Source organism: Manis javanica, chromosome 16 (genome assembly GCF_040802235.1).
Source record: "Manis javanica isolate MJ-LG chromosome 16, MJ_LKY, whole genome shotgun sequence".
Classification (NCBI taxonomy): domain Eukaryota; kingdom Metazoa; phylum Chordata; class Mammalia; order Pholidota; family Manidae; genus Manis; species Manis javanica.
This window is the reverse complement of record NC_133171.1, coordinates 4,800,252-4,822,370: the sequence shown is the minus strand read 5'-3', so window position 1 is coordinate 4,822,370 and position 22,119 is coordinate 4,800,252. Positions and strand designations below refer to the sequence as shown.

The 22,119-nt window shown below is 34.4% G+C and overlaps 1 long non-coding RNA gene across 1 annotated transcript; it reads left to right on the top strand.

Annotated features, from left to right (window-relative positions):
* The first annotated feature begins 8,053 nt into the window (after positions 1 to 8,053).
* Positions 8,054 to 20,635, top strand: LOC140846655 (uncharacterized). The gene is made up of 3 exons (XR_012125990.1): positions 8,054 to 8,497; positions 9,056 to 9,158; positions 20,540 to 20,635. It is a non-coding gene; the product is annotated as an uncharacterized lncRNA (long non-coding RNA).
* Positions 20,636 to 22,119: the final 1,484 nt, after the last annotated feature.

Below are 22,119 nucleotides of genomic sequence, written 5' to 3'. Positions count from 1 at the left end.
GTTAAAATGTTTGAATAAATGCCCACTTTCCCAAAGTATTTTCTTTTCTGGACTTAAAAATACCAAGGAAAGATAAGACCATCACCATTTCAGAAACATGTGCTTTTATATAAAAATAGTCACACAGATGTAAATCTTCTACCAATAATGGAGATTGGAGGAGTATCCATTATGATTTATAAGAGAAAAAAACTTTAATTCTTCCATGTTGAAGAAACATGCCAGAAGATGGAAAAGAAAATTGTATGAAATGAGCTGCATTAAATACAAAACATTATTATTTCTGCAACCAAAACCTAGAGAATTCAGGAACTTAAGATCATTTAGAATATTCATATCCAACCTCATCTTTCCAATTATTTGAACTTACTAAAACTTAAAGTAACAACTCATATTCTTGATTGGAAACAATCTCTAACATCATATACTAAACTGCTTTAATAATATTACCAAATACAGAATTTTTTTAACTATAAAATTTCAGATTTGTGTCACTAAGTGGTGGTTATAGAATTAACTTTTCAATTATTTTATTTTTCATACATTTTACTAAGTATTAGAAACTCTCCTTGAATACCTAGAGCTCTGTATTATAATTATTTGAATTATTCCTTGTTCAGTTAAAAAAATCTAATTAAAAAAAATTGAGAACATTTGTCAATACTCCCACAAAATATTCTAATTTTAAAATTTAATTTTAATAATTCCTTGATAACTAGTATTCTTGTTCTTATGCCAATCATCTGATATTCTGCCATATTTTTAAAGTGCTATCCTACTTTTCCTCTTATTTCTATATTTTCTGAGGGACTTAACTTTGTCTAGTTAACTAAAATGTTTTTGCACATTTTAATTTTTTACTAAGTATTTATTTTAGGACAAGAAATCCAGAATTCTTTAACTTCTTTTCTTCCATGACACATGCAACTTTTTTTCTTCTTTTTGAAATGATGATGAAGGGCTATATTATTGCTTATGAAATGCATTTAACTATTTGTGATATGCTAATAAACACAGTTTCATTATCTTCTTCATATATATGTATATATGTACATATACCTATACACACACACTATGGGTGCATATATACTTATACGTAATTCATTTTCAAGTCATGAACTAAAAGACCCATGATACATACTTTGTGGAGGATGAAATGGATTATCTCAAAGAGTTAGTAGGTCTCTAAACTTTCAGGGAAAATTTAAATTATACTAATGTTTCACTGTAATGAAACATTCTTGATCTAGTCACAAATTCCAAGAAACTCTTGTAAGTAGACAGAAGCCATAGACATATGCAGCCTTGGGGTGGTTGTACTTCCAGAAGTTTCTTTGTCATACACGTGTGACAGCCAGAAATCCCCCATGTTACGACCCACGTTCTTTGCCGATTTAACTGTCCCCTTCATGAGACAGCTGTGGTAATGAGTCCCTTTCTTGTTGGCATGATGCTCCCTCTCAAGTGATGCTGTGAGATCCCTGGGGCCGTTGTTCCCCTGGGTCTTCTTTGAGATGGAGAAGGAAATCCAACATGACCTTGGACCCAGTTTTACCCTCAACCCTTTAGACTTGTTTTTCTTCGTAAGAAGGCCTTTACTTCCTGACTCACCCCCAAGATGTTTCTCAGGAACTCCTTTAAGTTGCCATCATGTCCTGTGTCCTTAGCAAATGTCGGTGTTGAGAGAGGCCTTTTCCCAAACTTTCAAATGTAAATTATTGTTTTCATAGAGTACTGGGGAGGGGTGATTTGGACATGTAGACTGAAGTTAATCTTAAATCTTGATGCCAATTTCTAAAAGAAACCTAAAAGAAATTACTTACCTAGCAAGTATTTAGCTTATCTGAAGTGGGTTTGTAGTTAGAAGATAAGTCTAAAGAAGGGATTTGTATTTTTAAACTGGTTGTAATTATTTTCTGATTTTTAAGGAAGCAGTTCTGTCTATCCTGGTTAATAAGGAAGAATGAAAATGAAAAACTTCTATGGTTCTCTGTGTGGGAATGCATCTCTGTTGAGCCCAAATAGCTTGGTCCAGGGTAGGTTTCTAGCCACAGAGCCAAAAGGTGAAACGGTAATGAAAACCTCATAGGGGTTTAAATACTTTTTAGAAGAGTTCTCCATATAGAGATAGAGGGAGTTTTAGTGATGAATAATGGAATCACTAAAATAACCCAAAATGTAAAGTCATTTAAGCCATTTGCAGACATAAACTTTTAATAGTCATATCAGAAGGTATTTTCTCAAATGTTGAAGAAATTATTGCAGGATTGCAGTTTATGTTTTCAATTGAGAAAGAATTATATCAAGACATTGTTTGAAATCAATGTTTGGCAAGAAATGTGTTCCATTAATCATAACAGGATCCAAATGGTTTTAATGGCAAAGCATTTGATATGTTTAATCAGGTGACTTATTTGAGGAGGATTATGTTTCTGACAGCTAGTAGAGTTCCAAGATCTGTCATAGTTGAGTTAGTGTTTGTGGTACTATAAATCTAAAAGAATTAGTCTTAACCATCACCTGGAACCTGCTTCTGAAAATTTCTTTACCAAAGTCTTACCATGGAAAATAATGACCCAAATCCTCCATTATTACCATTTCTACTAGCCAGGCTCAGCTTTAGATATTTGTAATATGTTTTAAATTTGAGTATGATAATAAGGTTCATTTCATTTTGCCTTGCCATGCTTAAGAAAGTTTTTGTTTTGCATTTAGCAAGAGTTAACTCATGGAATGCTACCCATGTTTACCCTAAATGGTCAACATCTGCTTAAGTAAGATATGCATTTTATTTTCTAGTTGACTGACTGTATTCAGTATTTCAGAAAAGGATTCAGATAAGGTTTAAAGTGTCAAGGGAAAATGTTATTTTAAATGTCATACCGAAACATATTTATAATGAACACATACATTCTAAATAAAAGTTTGAGTTAAAAAGAAGGTTTGTTCATCATATACACACACTTTATATATTTCTTCTGGATAGATGTCATTTTCAGTCCAACAGGTGCCTTTCAACCAATGATTCTAGGTATTAAACTGAACTTCCTCCTTTAGAATAGGGGTTGCAGAAGGGGACAGGCTCAGCTATGAGCAGATGGTAGACTAGGAAATAAGCAGCTAACGTCCTAGCACCAGCACATCTTGTATTGTCTAGACTGTGACTATTTCCAGAGCAGGCATAATAAACCACCACAAACTGGGTGGCTTAAAAAACAAACATGTATTGTCCCCACAGCCAAGGAGGCCAAAAGTCTGAAATCAAAGCATTGACATTGTTGGTTTCTTCTGAAACATGAGACCATGTGAGAGAACCTGTCCCAATCCTCTATCTTAGCTTCTGTGGTTTGCTGGCAATATTTGGCATTCCTTTGTTTATGGAAGTGCCACCCTGATATCTTCTGTCTCTCTTTGCATGGTGTTCTTATGTATGTGTCTTTGGATTCCTTCTTTTTATAAAGACAACAGCACTACTGGATTAGGGGTCCATCCTGCTATAGTATAACTCCATCTTAACCAATCACATCTGCAGTGACCCTTTCTCCAAATAAGGTCACACTCTAAGGTACTACAAGTTAGGACTTGAACCCATGAATTTGGGGGGACACAATTCAACATAAAACACAGTCCCACTCTCTAACTCTGGGCACTGGGGAAGGTCACTTCATTCCAAGTCTCAGTTTCCTTATTGATAAACAGTAAAATTAATAGCACCCATCTCATTAAAATATTTATGCCTTTAACCAGGCCATACACACAAAAGACATCAAGTACATTTTAGTTATTATGATAGTGCTACTGTAGTACATCTAGTCTATAAATTTGATTTCCCACGTTGGCAAGTTTATTTTTTAATCTTAACTTTCTATGTAGGAAGATCTATGAACATGTAAAAAGAAAGAAATACTAATATGCAATAAACCCAAAAAGTAATTCTTAATGCCTTTTTGCAAAAGCATGCTGCATAGGCTCATTTATGTAGGGATCTTGGTGAATCAGTAGTGAAATTTCATCTATGACATATAGTGAATGCTCCCAATTGATTAAAAGTAACGAAATAGTAAGGCTGATATTTACAACTTTCCCATTACATATATAACAGGAGAAAATGTTGCACATAGTAAATGTTAAAGTCCAAGAAATGTGGTCAACAGTTTTGAGTTTATCCTGTCAATATAGGTATATACTTCCTGCATTTTTTTAACATGTTAAATATTTTGTGGTATTTCTGGAAAATACTATATCAAGAGTTAAGTTCTTACAGAAGTGGTTATCTTTCTATGTCATCAGAAGCCTCATTAGTTTTTCTTTGACAATTACCTGTAACTGCATCAAAAATTATTAGCTATAATGAAACAAGGGGTTTCTGGAAAGTGAACCCTCATGAATACTTATTGTGAGTAAATTGAATTGAAAAAGCCTTGATTAAGCAATACACACCTAATTTCACATAAAAATGCTGATATCTCCCTGAAGAACAACTAAACTCCATTAAAATGGGAACATTTCATATGAATATCAATTAGTCAAAAACTATATTTATATGATGTTCCTGACTAGAATAAAAAGCATATACAATCTCAAATATATTAAAATTCAGGGGAATTAATATTGATATCATGCATCAAAACAACAAATTGTTAAAACCCAGTGAAACAAGTTCATCAAATAAAATATGACTATCTTGGAGAATTCTTTTCTCTTGATATAGTCTTAGAAATTTTTTTATATGATAATCAGATATGTATATTTTAAGTCACTGGGGAAATTAAGATTCATAATATTTTTAGAGGGAGCTTGGATGGGAAGAATGGAATGAAAAGGAAAGAGGGTAAAAGAAAAAGAAACGTGATATAAAGTGATAGTTGCTGGAGCACATGCTACCCTATGTTCATGTCAATAAGCTAGAGAAATGTTCCTAATAAATATTCTAAGCATACGTTGGCATATGTATTTCAACAAATGCATCCTTTTGGGGATACACCTTCAGGGAAGTTTTCAGATAAATTTCAGACCTAATTTTCATTACACATTCACAGAATAACCTGCGTGGAGATGAGACACATGCAAGCAAATAATGAGAAAGGTTGGCACAATACAAGTATTTGATGGATCTTCCCTCTCTAGGTCCCTAAGCCAAGAGCACCAGTAATAATGGCTATGGTTCTGCAGTGTAACCCTGCCCCACCGCTAATATGCTTGCTCTTCTGCTACCTATAGGCAGTCGATTTCTCTCTGCTTTTTCCTACCAGGTAAACTAAATATCAAGCTTATCTCTCAAGATCAAGCCGTATTCAATTCAAAATCTACTTCCTTAAACCTGTACCTAATCTACAGTCAGCACTGTACCACCTGTTCAGTGATCTGAGCCTTCTCAAAACCAATGAGAACTTGGTCATGCTGTGAGTTAAGTACAGAGAGCAAAAAGGCTAATTAGATGATTGATCTTGATATCTTCTTATAAAATGCCAAATTGACCTGATAATTGTCTTAGGTTGCTTTCTGTTTTTAATATGTCAATGAGGTCAGCCTCAAAGAAAACACTTCTATCTAAGCTTCACTATTCAATTAACAATCATACCATCAGACTTTAGCTGCTATAATTTATAAATTCTGTTCACTAGATACATATTGATACAAATTGTATATCTTGACTCCACAATAAACTACTTAAAATAGAAATATGGTCTTACACATATTTGTGATTTCACATCACAATTCTTAGATTGTAGTTTGTGGCTTAAAATGTAGTAAATTTAAATAGCTCACCAAACAACCATAGTCATAGTATTAGTTGATACCTCTCTAGACGACTACAGATGTGTCCAACCAGTTTTATGCCAGGATTATTAAATGAAGTTAATAAAGATTAAACATGTTCAACATCTCTAGTGATTTCACACTAGGAGTAGATTTGAAACAATTCTTCTATCCTCAAAAATATTTCTTGAAAGAAACCAAGATCAACATAGTGGAAATTCTGATGTGCTAACTACCCAAGATGGGCAGCAGAGTGACTGCTTGTCATCTGTCCAGACTTTCTCACCAAAGTATAAGGTGTTTTCTTTTACCACCATGAAAATTATGGCTTTCTGTTAAAGCTCTATGCCTACAATGGAAAAAAAGAAACCTGGCCTGGGACCCTAGAATAAAGTTTTTCTGTTCATTTGCCATACACCAGTATTTCTTGCCTCATTTAAAGGGGATCTGGTGAAAGAGAAAATGTACTCAAATGATTTTCAGATGTGAATGGATTTCTAGGGAGTCACCTGGTCTGGGGACTAGTCACACTCTCTTTACACTCTCTTTAAAGTTGCTCAGGCACCATGCTTCAATGGTCATGACCTTCCAGGCCATTCCACAGGATTTTCTCATTCAGGTCAATAGAATCATTCACCTTAACTCTTTGCAATGATGTAGGTGCTAAATGAATCCCCTCTTGAAGGAGAAATATTTTCTATGTTCTATGAAAGGAAATGTTAGATTAATGGAATTGCGGGGTTGGAAAAAAAACTCAAGGGTCATTTACTTTTGTCCACATTTCTGTTGTGGAGTCTTTCCCATAATATTTGTCAAGTTCTCATGAGATATAGGCTAGAGAACTCTTAATTATACAATTTATGTTCACATGCAGGACACAGAAGTGTTTTTCCATTCTCATGGTCTATATTTTCCATGCCATAGTCAATAAAATCCACCTTGATTTAAATTCAGCCCTGAAACCTTGGAATAAGGCTTAGACAGTGCCAGGAAACTGGGGAGCTTTGCTACCTGCAAGGCTCTGAGCACACCCAGTTTCCTAACAGTGTAGAATTTCTTACTTTAAGAGTAGAAATTGACATAAATTCTGGCTTATCCACTTGATGTGATTTGAACACTTAGTAGAGGGCTACCATGGACTCAGAATCTCCATCCCATTCAACTGCAAGGATCAAAACTCTACCACTAGAGAATCTTTGGTTTTGCCTAACTGCAACCTTTAATTTTTTTCTTTACATATTGTAACAACTATGGAAGGTATAATACATAAAGTTGCTAAAATTTACTATGTATTTTCAAAAGAATTTCTCCCTTACAGAAATAACTGGCCTTAATAATATGTAAACAATTAAAACAAAAGAAAGTAAAAGAAGGGATTAGGAAGTACAAACTTTCAGTTATGAAATAAATATGGAGATATAATGTTAAGCATTTAGAATATAATTGCTAATATTATATTAACTCTGTAAGGTGATAGATGGCAACTAGGCTTACAGTGTTATTTTTTGTATAATGTATGCAAATGTCAAATCATTATGTAAGCACATTTGAAACTAATGTAATATTGTTTGTCAATTACACCCAATATATAAGAAAGAGAAGAGGATAAGATAAACCTAAGGAGAGAAAGTACCTCTCGGAAACATAGTGAATAAAAAATGGCAACTTCAGCACTTCAGAGTTAGCCTGGTCTACATCCACTCTGAACTTCCTGATGACCTTGAGCTGGTCCTTCCCCTATACCCCGGTTATAATAAACCAAGAGCCCAGGTCATATTGTCAGCAGCTGTTGCTTAATTGTTCTTACCATCCTATGAAACAATATGATATAATGGACAATAACTTTAGACCAAGGTAAGTGGAATGTGTAATTTGTGCCAAGCACCAGGTGGACACCAGGTGGAACTTGCGTCTGGTTCCTGAAAGACAAGAAAGGACCCTGCTTCATGAGGTTTAGACCCCAGAGAAGAGGAGGGACACTGAGTAAAGCATCAGGAGCCTTTCCCGAGGACCACCTTCCCTCCCCACTCTCCAGCTACCAACAAGAATGTGGAGGAGGGTTACTAGGAGAAGGGCTGGAGAGCTGCAGGAACACTCCAGGTGGGGGGAACAGCACACCCTGGCCTGAAGCAGAAAAGGGAAAGGTCTTCCTGAAGAAATGGAAGAAAGCCAGTTCTACAGCAGACAAAGTAAGTGGGCGTGTCACAGGGCTGACGCTGGAGACCCAGGTCACAGAGGGCTTTGTGTAGCAGGGATTTGAGATCTTTGCTTCCATGTAACATACAGCCCTTGAATGACTTTAAACCAGCTAGAGACATGGTTAGAATTGCTTTCTTTTTTTTTTAAGTGTCACTTTGGCTACAAGCTCCAAACTGAATTAAGATGTGTAACACAGGAGGCAGAAAAAGGGAGAAGAGATTGGATTAGTTATTAAGAGAATATTAGGGGCATAAATGAAGGAAGTGACATTTAGAGTAAAAGAAACACATTTGTTCCTTTGAACAGTGGAAAGGACCAAAGTTTTATGATGTAGAAAAACGACTTGAGGATGAAGCCAAGAATTTTGAAGGCTGGGTGAAGGGTGGAGCCGTCTATTTAATAGGGAAGAGAAGGAGCAATACAAGGAGACTGGGAAGTGTGGATACCAGTGGACATTCACTCCAGGAGACAGTTTGAATTTAAGTCTTCTGTAATTTAGGAAAGAGCTCTGAGCCCCAGACAAACATGTGGCAAAAAGGTACGTGGATGGTGTTTACAGCTACTGGAAAGGACAAGCTCCTTCAGGGAGTGACTGACTTGACATGGGAAGGACACAACAGGAAGGTATGGGGGGAAGAAACACAAACTGACATTAAGCTAACTTAGAAGCCAAGGTCTGCATGAATGGTGAGTGGTCATCTGTTTAGAATGTAACGGAGAGATTAAGTTTAAGATCAAAAAATGTCCATTGGATTTAGCACCATGGAAGTCATTGGTTAACTTGACAAGCTATGTGTAATTTGTTATATGAAAATTTCAAATTCTGAATAAACAGTGCAGATCATTTTGTCTGTTTGTGTAAACAGGTTCAGAGCATTCAAGTAAACCTCCCAAAGTCACACAGCCATCTCATAGCAGAGCGTGGGCCCGGATCCTCTCCCCGTCTCTTTCCTTTATACTATGATCACTGATACTTTCTTATCCTGAGTTGTCAATTTAAAATTTCAATTAAAATAGACCTACGACTGCCCAAAAAAATAATTTTTAGATTTAATTTTTTAGAACAATAAAACTTCTTTTCTCTACATATTGACAGGAGTTAGTAAACTGAGATACTTCAATGCAAGAATGTCAGAAATGCTCTACATCAAAGGTTTCACCAAAGATGATCAGAGGGGTCAGAGCAAGGCCTATATCAGGTATGATGAAGACATCTTTCATTTTGACATTAAAAAAAAATTGCCAAATGGCTCAGTTAAAATTACAAGCATACTGTAAAACATCATGTCAAAACAAAACAAAACAAAATAAAAAATTCCAAACACCATCAAAGTATGGGAAAATGGGTGCATGTCATTACTATTTCCACTTTGGTAAGAGGAAAACATCATGATTTTTTCATGTGTTAACAATAAATTATACCCCTCTCAGACTAAGACGTTGTATACCAAGCTGAAGTGTAGGGCAAAATTTTTATAGCTGAATTTTAAATCCCTGAAAATAAGAGATTTATAATGGAAATTCTGGAAACGCATACCTAATAGATCTATACTACCTGGAGCCCCTCTTATGACAGGCTCCAAGACTTCCTTCCAGAGAACTTTGTTAATAAGACAAAATGAGGAAGGTTTGTTCAGATGAAATATCTAAGATATAACCCCTTTTTGGTACCAGTAGGCCCTACCCATTAAATAACATAAACAAAAGAATCTGTTATAGCTGGACAGAGGAATGTAAGATATGAAAAATTCTTTGGGGAAATGATGGGTTATTAAGGTATGGACTATAATATCATCGTCAATCTATAAAACTTTTACAACCTAGTCTTATTTGCACAGAGATTACATCCCCAAAGCTCAGTGCCAAAGACACATGTTAATAAGCTCACAACTTTTAATTAAGCAATACGTAAAAGTAGATTCCCATTAAGCTGTGATTTGTGGGCTAGTTCATTACAGTGGGCCCCAACCACCAGACACATATTCAATACAAATCAAGCAGCCTGCATATTATCCAGCTTAATGTGAGCCTACCGGTGATGTTTTATTGCCAGTTCAAGAGAGCAGTTCATAGAAAGTATTTTCCCCCAAAAGACTAGGACAGAGATCAAAACCTAATGACCCCATGGTGCTTGTTTAATGAAATGACTCATCTGCATTGTTTATTTGCATAACACAATAATTACTCATACAGTTAATTATCATACATCTGAGTATCTGACCTGAGGGGTTAGAGTTTTTATTGTCATAAACCCATAGAGGGCAGTCCTGGTAGTTGGTTTGGGTAGTTGGGAACAAGATTAAATTCCCTTTCATTTCAGTTTGGTTGGGAAAGGAAGTGTTAAGGAATTAATGATCTGGGGAAAATTGGTTAAGTGAAAAGAAAATGAGGCTCAATTTTTCCTCCATAAGATGAATTCTCCAGGAATTAAAATGTTAAATCTAAAAAATAATACCATGGAGCAATGGAGGGAGAATATGATCTTATAATACAAAATACTTTTAGGGTAGAGAAGGAACATAGATAGGGGACAAAACTGTTTTATATTATTTATAATTTAAATTATGTTTATATATATAATCACCAATACCTTAAAAAAATGATATCCTGAGTATAAATATTTGAATTAATCATTTAATCAATAACTCAGTTTCTTTATTGAATAAATATTTATTCAACACTGATTGTGTCCTAGGCATTTATCTGATAACAAAATGATATTAGATATGTGACTGACAGAGTGACTGACACAAGTGTCCATGTGTATATGCATTATCATATTCTCACAGACAAAAACTACCATACATCAAATTGTTACCCTTTGTTTGTGCTTATTTTAGGCTTTCTATTCAATTCTACTGGTTTATCTGCTTATATCTATACCAGTAAAGAATTTTGATAATAAAGTGCAGTTTTTAAATACATTTAAAATTGTTCATAGGTCTCCTTCCCTCTTCTTTTCCCTCTATTTATTAATTATATATGTATTGCATATTTATCACACAAACACCAGAAAATGTAGATACACAGAAAAGAAAATCATCTGAAAAAACAACACTAACAGATAACCAGTATTAACATTTTGGGATATAGCCTATAATTTTAATGCCAATGTATACATATATCTATATGTATGTAGAGACAGATTTTTATAAAAATGTACTTAGATTATAAGTAATACTCTATATACTTTCTTTAAAACCCATTATAGAAGCATTTCTAAGTCAATTATTATATTGTAGCAAAAGTAATAAAGGTTCTGTAAACTATGACTCACAGTCCAAATCCAGTTCCCTATCTACTTTTGTAAAAAAAGTTTTACCAGAACGGTTACACCATTCCTTTATACATTGTCCACAGCTGATTTTGTGCCATACAAGAGAGTGTGTAGTTGTGACAGACCGTATGACCTCCAAAACCTGATAGACTTATTGGTCTTTCACAGAAAATACAGACCACTGTACTAAAAAGTCTCTTTTTGGGAAGACTACATTCCTACTGTGTAGCATATTTGAGACCCTATGACTGAATTCTGGCCAGTGGGACACTACCATTTCCAGGTCCTCACATAAGAATGCCTGTGCAACCCTTCAGCTTCCTTTAGTAACACCACATAAGAAAAATATGAGACAGAGAACCTTAGTAAGAAATATCCTTCTATGTATTTCTGTATATGCTATTGAGATTTTAATATTCATCTGTATTTTTAAGACTATAGATAATTCTAAGAAATATAACTCTAATTGATACCCCAGTGCTTTATTATTTATTGAATATTTACATTGATGTATTTTTAATGTTTCATTTATAAATAATTCAATGTAAAAAGTATCATATGTTTTATTTCTGTATTTATTCAAGTCTTCCTTATGACGACTACTTCGAAATGAAATTGCTTGGTGAAAAGAATTTAAATTTCAATTTATCTCACAGTAATTTATTTGGGGTTTTTAATGTTTTCTGTAATAAATGATGAGCAAATTACCCTGACACTATTTTTTTTAGGATATTGCATCACTATTTATATTTCATTCAGCTTTACTGAGGTATAATGGATAAATTAAAGTATATATATTTAAAGTGTACAAAGGGTGATTTGACATACAAATGCTTTGTAAAATTATTGCCACAATCAGGTTAATACATCTACCACCTCACATAGTTAGCTTTGTGTGTGTGTGCGTGTGTGTGTGTGTGTGTGTGTGTGTGTGTGTGTGTGTGTGGTGAGAATGCTTAAGGCCTATTTTCTTAGGAAATTTCAGGTACACAATACACTATTTTTACCCATAGTGACCATGTTGTACATTAGATGCTCAGAACATAATTATTTTACAAATGAAGGCTGGTGTACCTTGATCAGCATCTCCCCATCTCCCCCCAGTCTCACCCCCAGCCCCTGGTAACCAGCATTTTATTCTCTGTTTCTAGGAATTTCACTTTTTCAGTTCTACATATAAGTTAGATAATACAGTATTTGTCTTTCTCTGTCTAATTCACTTAACATAATGTCCTCTAGGTTTATTTATATTGTCACAAATAGCCAGATTTACTTCTTTTTATGACTAAATAACATTCCATTTTATATACATGCCATATCTTCTTTATCCATTCATCTGTTTACAGAAACTTGGGTTGCTTCTGTATCTTGACTATTATGAATAATGTTGCAGTGAACATGGAAGTGCAAATATTTCTTTTGAGATCCTGACTTATTTCCTTTGGATATATACCCAGAAGCGGGATTGAAGTAGTTTCATTTCTACTCTTTTGAGGAACCTCCATACCATTTTCCATAGTGGCTATGACAATTTACAACCTCACCAACAGTGTACAGGGGTTCCCTCTCTCAGTATCCTTGCAAACACTTACTGTCTGCTGTCTTATTGATCAAAGCCATTTTATCCTAATAGATGTTATATAATAATGTCTCAAAGTTCTGATTTGCATTTCTCTGATGATTAATGATGTTGAGCACCTTTTCATGTACCTGTTAGTCATCTGTATATCTTCTTTGGAAAAATGTTTACTCAGGTCCTTTGCCCATTTTGTATTTGGGTTATTTATTATTGTTATTATTATTATTATTATTATTGGATTTCCTATTGAGTTGTATGAGTTCCTTATATACATTGGATATTAACATCTTATCAAATATATAGCTTGCAAATACTTTCTTTCATCTTGTTGATGGTTTCCTTTGCTATGCAAAAGCATGTAAGTTTCATGTACTTGATTTTTGCTTTGTTGTTGTGTTTTCAGTGTCATATCCAAAAAAATCATTGTCAAGGCCAATGTCAAGGAGCTTCTTCCTCATGTTTTCTTCTAGTACTTTTATGGTTTCAGGTCTCATGTCTGTGACTTTAATCTACTTTGTATTAATTTTTGTGAGTTGTATAGGAGAGGGGTCCAATTTCATTTTCTTCATGTGTTTATCTAGTTTTTCCAACATCCTTTCTGAGACTATCCTCTCTCATTAGGTGTTTCTGGCTCTCCTGCCAAATATTAGTTGAGTCAATATGTGGGGGTTTAATTCTGGGCTCACTATTCTGTACCATTTATATGTGCATATTTTATACCAGCATCACACTGTTTTAATTAGTATAGCTTTGTAACATAGTTTGAAATCAGGAAGTATGTTGCCTTTGGCTTTCTTCTTTCTCAAGATTGCTTTGACAATTTGGAGTTTTTTTGCTGTTCCATAAAAATTTTAGGATTGTTTTTCTAGTTCTGTGAAAAGTTCCAATAGAATTTTGATAGGGATTGCATGAATGTATAGATCACTTTGGGTAGTATGAACGTTTTAACAATATTAATTCTTCCAATCCATGAACAAGGGATATATATTTCCATTTATTCATGTTTTTCTCAATTTTTCCTTCAGGGTCTTGTAGTTTTCAGTGTACAGGTCTGGTTAAATTTTTTCCTAACTATTTATGTATTTTTAATGCTATTAAAAAGGCATCAAATTTCTCTTTTTTCTTAATCTATTTCATATAGTTCTCCGTTAATATGTAGAAACACAACTGATTTTTGTATATTGATTTTGAATCCTGAAACTTTACTGAATTTGTTTATTTGTTATAATGTTTGTTTTGGTGGAGTCTTTAGAGTTTTTCCTGTATAATATCATGTCATCTATAAACAGAGAATATTTTACTTCTTCCTTTCTTATTTGGATGATTTTATTGATTTTTTCTTGCCTGGTTGTTATGGTTAGGAATTTTACTACTGTGTTGAATAAAAGTGGTGAAAGTGGGCATCTTTGTCTTATTCCTGATCTAAGAGGAGAGGCTGTCAGCTTTTCACCTTTGAGTGTGATGGTAGCTGTGGGCTTGTCATATGTGGCCTTTATTTGTTAAAGGACATTCATCTATATCTATTCTTTGAGAGCTTATATTATGAAAGGATGTTGAATTTTGTCAAATGTTTTTCTATATCTATGGAGCTGACCATATGATTTTTATCTTTCATTTTATTAACATAGTAAACCACATTTATTGATTTGCATGAACCAGCTTGTACCCCAAGAATAAATTTCACCTGATCATGGTGTATGATCCTTTTCATGTACTTTTGAAATCTGCTTGCTAGTATTTCAGTGAGTATTTTTGCATCTCTGTTCATCAGGGACATTGGCATTTAATTTTCTTTCCTTGTAGTGTCTTTGCTTGGGTATTAAGGTAGTGCTAGCCTTGTAAAACAAGTTTAGAAGTGTACCTCCTCTATAATTTTTTGGAAGAATTTGAGAAAGATTGGTATCAATTCCTTAAATGTTTGGTGGAATTCACCAGCAAAGCCATTAGATCCTGAGATTTTCCTCATTGAGAGTTTTTTGAATTACTGATTCAATCTCCTTACTTACTATTGACCTGTTCAGATGTTTCATTTATTCATGATTCAGTGGTAAGTTTTATGTTTCTATGAATTTAGCCATTGCTTCCAGATTGTACAAATTTTGGCATATAATTGTTCATAGTACTCTCTTATGAATCTTTATATTTCTGTGGTATCAGTTGTAATGTTCCCTCTTTCCCTTCTGATTTTAATTGATTCCTCTTTTTTATGTTAGCATAGCTAATTTTTTGTCAGTATTGTTTGGCTTTTCAAAAAATAAGTTTTTAATTACCTTGATCTTTTCTATTGCTTTCCTAATAACTATTTCACCAATTTCTTCTGTGATCTTAGTATTTCGTTTCTTCTTCTAACTTTGTACTTCATTCATCTGATTCTACTTCTTTGTAATGTAAAGTTAGGGTTTTTCTTAAGATCTTTCTTCTTAATGCAGATGTTTATCACTATAAACATCTCTCTTAGAATTGCTTTTGCTGCATCACATAAGTTTTTATATGTTGTCTTCCCACTTTCAGTTGTTTCAAGACATTTTTGATTTCCTCTTTGATTTCTTCTTTGGTACATTGGTTTTTCCAGTAACTTATTGTTTAATTTCCACATATCTGTGGAAATTTTAGTTTCATACTATTGAGTTCAGAAAAGATACCTGGTAAGGTTTCAGTTTTCTTAAGTTTGTTGTCTATATTGTGTGATATTAATATATCTTTCCCTCTTCTATTTTGATTTCCATTTGCATGGAATATTTCTTCCATAAATACCTTTGCATGGAATATCTTTTACCATTCCTTTTCTTTGAGTCCATGTGCGTCCTTAAAACTAAGTCAGTCTCTTGTAGGCAGCATGAAATTGGTTCTTGTTTTTTAATTCATTTTGTGACCCTATGTCTTTTGATTAGAGAATTTAGCCCATTTATGTTTACTGTAACTATTGAGAGGTAAAGACTTACTAATATCATCTTATTGTTTTCTCTCTGTTTTGTAGTTCCTTATTCCTTTTATAATTTTTGTTTTCTCTTTTTGGAAATTGATGCTTTTCTGTAATCCTATCATTTGGTTCTTCTCTCTTTTGTGAATCTACTGTAGGTTTTTTGCTTTGTGGTTACCATGAGGCTTACATAGAACATCTTATAGGTATAACAGTCTATTTTATGCTGATAGCAACATTACTTTAATCATATACAAAAAAAATCTACCCTTTTACTCCCCTGTGAATTTTGATGTCATAATTTACCTTCATATACTGTGTATCCATCAACAAATTTTTGTAGCTACAGTTATTCTCAATACTCGGTATTAATAATTCTTAATACTTAATACTGTCACTTAAACCTTTATGCTAGAGTTACGTGATTAACTCCACACTACTACTACTACAGTATTAGAATATTCTGACTTTGAGTACATACTTAGCCTTTGACAGAACATTTTATATTTTCATTTGTTTTCATGTTGTTATTAGTACCCCTTCATTTCAGCTTGAAGAGTTCCTTTCAGCTTTTTTTGAAACATCGGTCTAGTGGTAATGAACTTGCTCAGGTTTTGTCTGGGAAAGTCTTTATCTCCTCTTCACTTCCAAAGGACAGTTTGCCAGGTAAAATATTCCAGGTTGACTTTTTTTTTTCTTTCAGCACTTTGAATATATCATCCCACTCTCTTCTGGCCTGGGAGGATTTTTCTGCAAAATCCACTGATAACCTTATGGGGTTCTGGTATGTGGGGATGGTTTTTCTCTTCCTGTTTTTAAAAAATATTTTTATTCCTGATTTTAGACAGTTTTAGTACAATGTGTCTTGAAAATATGCATTTGGATAAATCTTTTTGGGAAATTACGAGTTGATAAACTTGGATATCCAAAACTTTGCCAGGTTCAGAAAGTCCTCAGCCATTAATTCTTTAAGTAGGCTTTCTGCCCCTTTCTTCCTCTGTTCTGACTGCAATATGCATAGACATTTTCACTTAATGTTATCTCAGAGTTCACATAGGCTCTCTTTATTCTCTTTTTCTTTATTCTCCTTTGTCTGCATAATTTCAAATGACCTGTCTTCTGTATCAGAGATTTATGCTTGATCAAGTCTGCTGTTGAGGCTTTCTATTCAATTTTTCATTTCCTTCATTGTATTTTTCAGCAACAGATTTTCTGTTTGGTTCATTTTATGATTTCTATTCCTTTGTCAATCTTCTCTTTTGGTTTATATATTCTCCTAATCTCATCAAAGTATCTTTCTGTTTTCTTGTGGGTCATTGAATTTCCTCAAACAACTGTTTTGAGTTTTAATAGGCAAATTGTAGATCTATTTCTATGGAGTCAGTTGTTAGAAAAATATGTGCTCCCTTGATTTTTCATGTCACTTAATTTTCATGTTCCCTTGATTTTTCATGTCCCTCTTGCATTAAGTCTTTGCATTTGAAGAAGTAGTTACCTCCTCCAATCTTAAATCACTGATGTCAGAGAAAAGAGTCCCATTTCAGCCCTGCTAGGGATTCTCAGGCTTTCTTAGACTTTTTCCATTGATACACATATCCCACACTTTTTCTTTGTGGGGAGAATTCTTAAGATTGTATGGTTTCCATCAATCCTGTATATTTAGGCCACGTTTTGACAGCCTCTCATATGCTTTCCCTAGGATGGTACTGAATGCTCAAGTGTGTGTGCTTTTTCCACACCCATAGAGTAAGGACAGCTGTTTGCATATGTTCACTAGCTTCCTGCAAATGTTGGCACTCTACAACTTTGAGAGAGCACACAGGGAGCTGATCACATAGTGGGGGTATATGAGTGAGAAAAGTGGGGCATTCAGGGTGCCCATAGGCCAGTTGGCATGACCCACATGTGAGGAGTCTCCAGTGGTTCATGGACAGGTGTCCTGATGAAGACTCCAAGCAATTAGAAGGACCTGTATTCCTTTGATTGTCTCTAAGTCCTAGATGCTGTTCTCCCTGAATTTCCTTGCCTCTCAATTGTGCAATACATTTTAGTGATCTAGCTACAGCAAGAATGACGTGGGCCTCTTTCGAGTGTCACACACAGATGAGGAAGATGAACACTCGTATGCTCTCACTTTCCTGTGGTCGAAATCACTGGACAAGAGGGTCTCTCTTGGCACTGAACTGTGCTGCCTTAGGGGAGGGAGTGATACAAGTAAAGTAAAACTGTTCCTCTTACCCTTTTAAATTCATCCTCTCTTGGATTTTATTTTCTTTTGTTATCCAATGGTGAGCTGGAACTTCTCCACTGAACTTAAGGACTTCCACAAAGGTATTATTGTCTGTGGGTGATTGTCAAAATCATGATTTTGGGGGGTAAAGATGGTAGAAAGATCTATTTTATCTTTCTGCTGATATCACATTACTAAATATTCCTCACTAATTTATTGAATTATTCTACCCCTGCTGAAAAATTTGAATGGATAATAGATTTTATCAGTAAGATTATTTTTTATTTTCCCTGACTTAATTGTATTCATTGTACTTATATACTTGTTAATGAAATGTCATTGTTCATGATTAAATGAACCTTAATTAGAAGCAGAATTTTTTTTAGTGTTATGCAAAACTTGTTAATATTTTCCTCAGGTCTGTAATTCTTGTGTTTGTATGTATGTCTTGTGTGCATGTGCAGGTGTGTTCACACATTATCATTGTTGGGTAGCCATCAATCTCATATATATATACACAGCTTGTATAGACTTGAAATGGTTAGTAACTCATATTTTTAAGTTATTGGGAATAATTTAAATAGTGTGGGGTTTGTCAGTTCTTTAATGACTCTATTTAAATCAACCAGAAATCCATCTAGCCTGAGTGATTATTCTAAAGGATGTTTTCCAAAATCCTTTAAAAATGTCTTCCATATTTATTAATTTTATACTTAGTTATTTATCCATTGAAATATTTTTTATTTATTAACACAAACTATACATATTAAACTCATATTTTAACCTCTTCTTTACCTGTGGTTATATGACACTTCTCTGATTCCTAATATTGTGCATTTGAAATATTTTCTCTTCTTTTTTAATCTTACCAAAATAGGAAACTGATATTGAGCTTTATTACTTTCAACTTTAGAAGAGTTATTTTTTATATATATTTTTTAGCTTCTTGATTTTTATTTTTTTAAAGAATAAAAGAATTTCTATATGAATACAGATTTGGTTACATCTCGTAAGTTTTCATAAATAGTGTTCTTCTTGCTTCATTATCATTAATTTCTTAATAATTATGGTTATAAATTTTATTTCCTCTTTGGTCCATAAGTAATTTAAAAAGTTCCTAACATATCCTTTTAATATAAGCTTCCTTAACTTTTTTAATGTTTTCGTGCATTATTATCTGAATAAATATTTTATAACTTCTGTTGTGTGAGATTTAGTGATATTTTTCCTTTTTATTTGGGAAATATGTATGTATGTATAAATGTACTATGAGCATAGGAAAATACTATTTTCTATTGACATTATAAAACATTAGCATCCTTCTGTATAAATTGTCCTGATCTTTGTATTATTCCTGATGCCTATATGTCTGTATCTAACAATTGGTCATAATCACATTCAATGCTTTAACAAACAGACTTCCAAGAATTACCCATGCCCTCCTAATTCAAAGTATCTAAAGACTGTTCCCAGAATTATTGGTTAAAAGCTTACCTTATGCCTCATAATGATATTGGGTTCTGTTTGGCTTGGTTTTGATTTGTTTTTTTGGCTTGTTTGTTTTGTTGTTGTTTATTTTATTTTTTCTTCTACTTCACTGTACAAATTTTCTTGGTAGCTGATACAGGAGTTTCTCCTAGGAAGAGATTTTGGTGAGTAAATGCTTTTCCAAAGCCTGTTCAGTTGTTGGTCCACCGGCTGCTGTGTGTGTAAGAGCCTAAAGTTGTGATAAGTAAATAAGATTCAGGGACTATGAGACTATGAAAAAAAGTTAGTCATAGTTAGAGGGCTTTCTAGTGGGTGGTTGTGAGATGCAGTTTTTTAAGTAGGAGGGTTAGTGTTAACTCCCAGTGAGAAGGTGCCATTTGAGCAAAGGCAAGAAAAAGGCAAAACAGCCATGTAGACCTCTGGAGGAATTTAACAGTGTGGATATCAGCTTTAACCCAAAGCCTGGGGTGACTTTCAGGCAGAAAGAACAGGTATGTTTGAGAAATAGGAAAAAGTCATGATGATAAAGAATAGGAAAGGCAAGCATATGCATGAATGAGATAAGGACAGGTAATGGATCAGCTGATTGGGTGTTACTTGAGGTCATTGTGAGAATTCTGCCTTTTATGCTCACAAATGGAGAGTTTGAGCAAAGGAATCAGTACTCAGACCTGTTTTAAAAGGATCATGTTAGCTAATAAATACATTGAGACTGGATCAAAGGGAAGTGAAAGTAAAGGCAGGGACATAACTAAGGAGACTTTTGCGGAAATCCAAGAGAGTAGTAATATTGGCTTAGACTGGGACTGTGGCAGAGAACTAGGTGATAAATAGATTCTGGGTTCATTTTTAGAGCACATCCAGTAGAGTTCCTGAATGGTTCAAACAGTCAAAAGATGCTGTCATAGTCGGCAGAGATCTTTAACTCTGAATCAGCCATTCATAGCTGCATTCTCAACTTTCTGTGACCATGTAACTTGTTTTGATCCTGTGAGTAAAAGGGTCATATTTCAGTCTTCCTGGAAGCTTTAAGATCCCATCATGCTGCATCATATCCCTTTATCCCTCTCCTTTGCCAACCAACAGGTTCTAGAGAGCAGTTATTTGATCGATCTGGGTATGGAGGGAGAATCATGCCAATATTGTGCAGAGTCTGAAGGGAACCTGTGATGGATGTACAGCAGGTATAAGAAATATCTTTTCTTCTTTAAAGCTTGCGATTGTTTCCAGCAATAACTCGGAAGGAATATAATATATCTAATGAGTTCATACTCTAGGATGGGAAAAATAATTGGTAGCATGTTTTGGATACTACTGACTGCATCTGACAATATACTACAAAAATAGATAAGCTTTAAAAGATGTTTTGGATGATGATAAGCAAACAGAAAAGAAGGGATGAAGGGAGTATAAAAAAATTGGATATTTAAAAGATTGGAAGATGCAGCCACTTCGTATCACCTAATCAGCAGAAAGTAAACTTGAGAATGTCTTTGAGCAAAGGAAGCTTTTTGGCAAGGATCCAATCAATGGTAAGCCCCTCACTTCCACTGTTACTACTTCTGGATGGATTGTGGTGGTCCTCAGGTAATTTAGCAGAAAAATGGCTCAGGAAAAAGATGTAGCTTTCCCATCAATGTTTAATAAGTTCAGGGCACCTGCAATTAAGTCATGTATCAAAAAAAACCTCTTAAGTATGGTTATTGGCCCATGGAACTGGCTGGACTCAAATAAATACAAAGCTGCCGAAGTTTCTGAGACAGTTGTACTGCCAAAAAGAACCACTAACATAAACTAAAAGGGACTGTAATCATTTCAGACTGAAAATAACCCTGAGCCTCCAAGGATCAGGAAGCAGTTTGACAAAGCTCCTTAGACTCCCAGAAGGGCATGTTATCCCTAAGACTTACTTCAGGTGCAACTAACGAGGGTAATGTCAAAAGAAAGAGCTCCCAGAAGGTGGAGCCAAGATCATAGAGAACAGGGAACTGGGGGAACTCACCTTGTGAAGCAGAACTCAAGCCTAGTCAACTATTACTCCCTACAACCCAAGTTGTTGACCTTCCCGACTGCTTATGGGGTTTCAGAATGTCTCCGGATGAGAGACTGCCATTTCTTTCTGTATGGAAATATCAGCTATGGTTCTATTTCTGTTCTGTCATCATATATTGGCTGCATAACTTTACTCTTGTGTTCACAGGTTTCTCAGTTACGTAGAGCTACATTCACACCTGATACAGAGACTACTTGATATCACCTCTGCCTATTGTAGAGATTACTTGGTATCACGTCTCTTATTATGCATATCAGTGATCACAAACAATGGGCAGCATGGCTTTGAGAGGCAGTAAGTGAATTTTGCATATTGAACAATTAATGAAACCAAACATTTAGTTAAATAAATGTATTTAACTAAAATGACCAATGTTGAAGTCACTGGAGGGGTTCACACTCTTCTGGTTTTCTCTTTGAGTTTGGTAGAATTGTGCTTCTCCACTCAGTTGAAGATATATACAGAAATTATCTGCCCAAGAAAAAAGATGTCCAAACTGGCATTCTAGGAACATTTAGAAAATGAAACCTCTATGAAATAGGGACAGAAGTTATAAATAGTATACAAGTTTATATGAAGATACAACAGGATGAAATAAAAAAGATGAATGAAG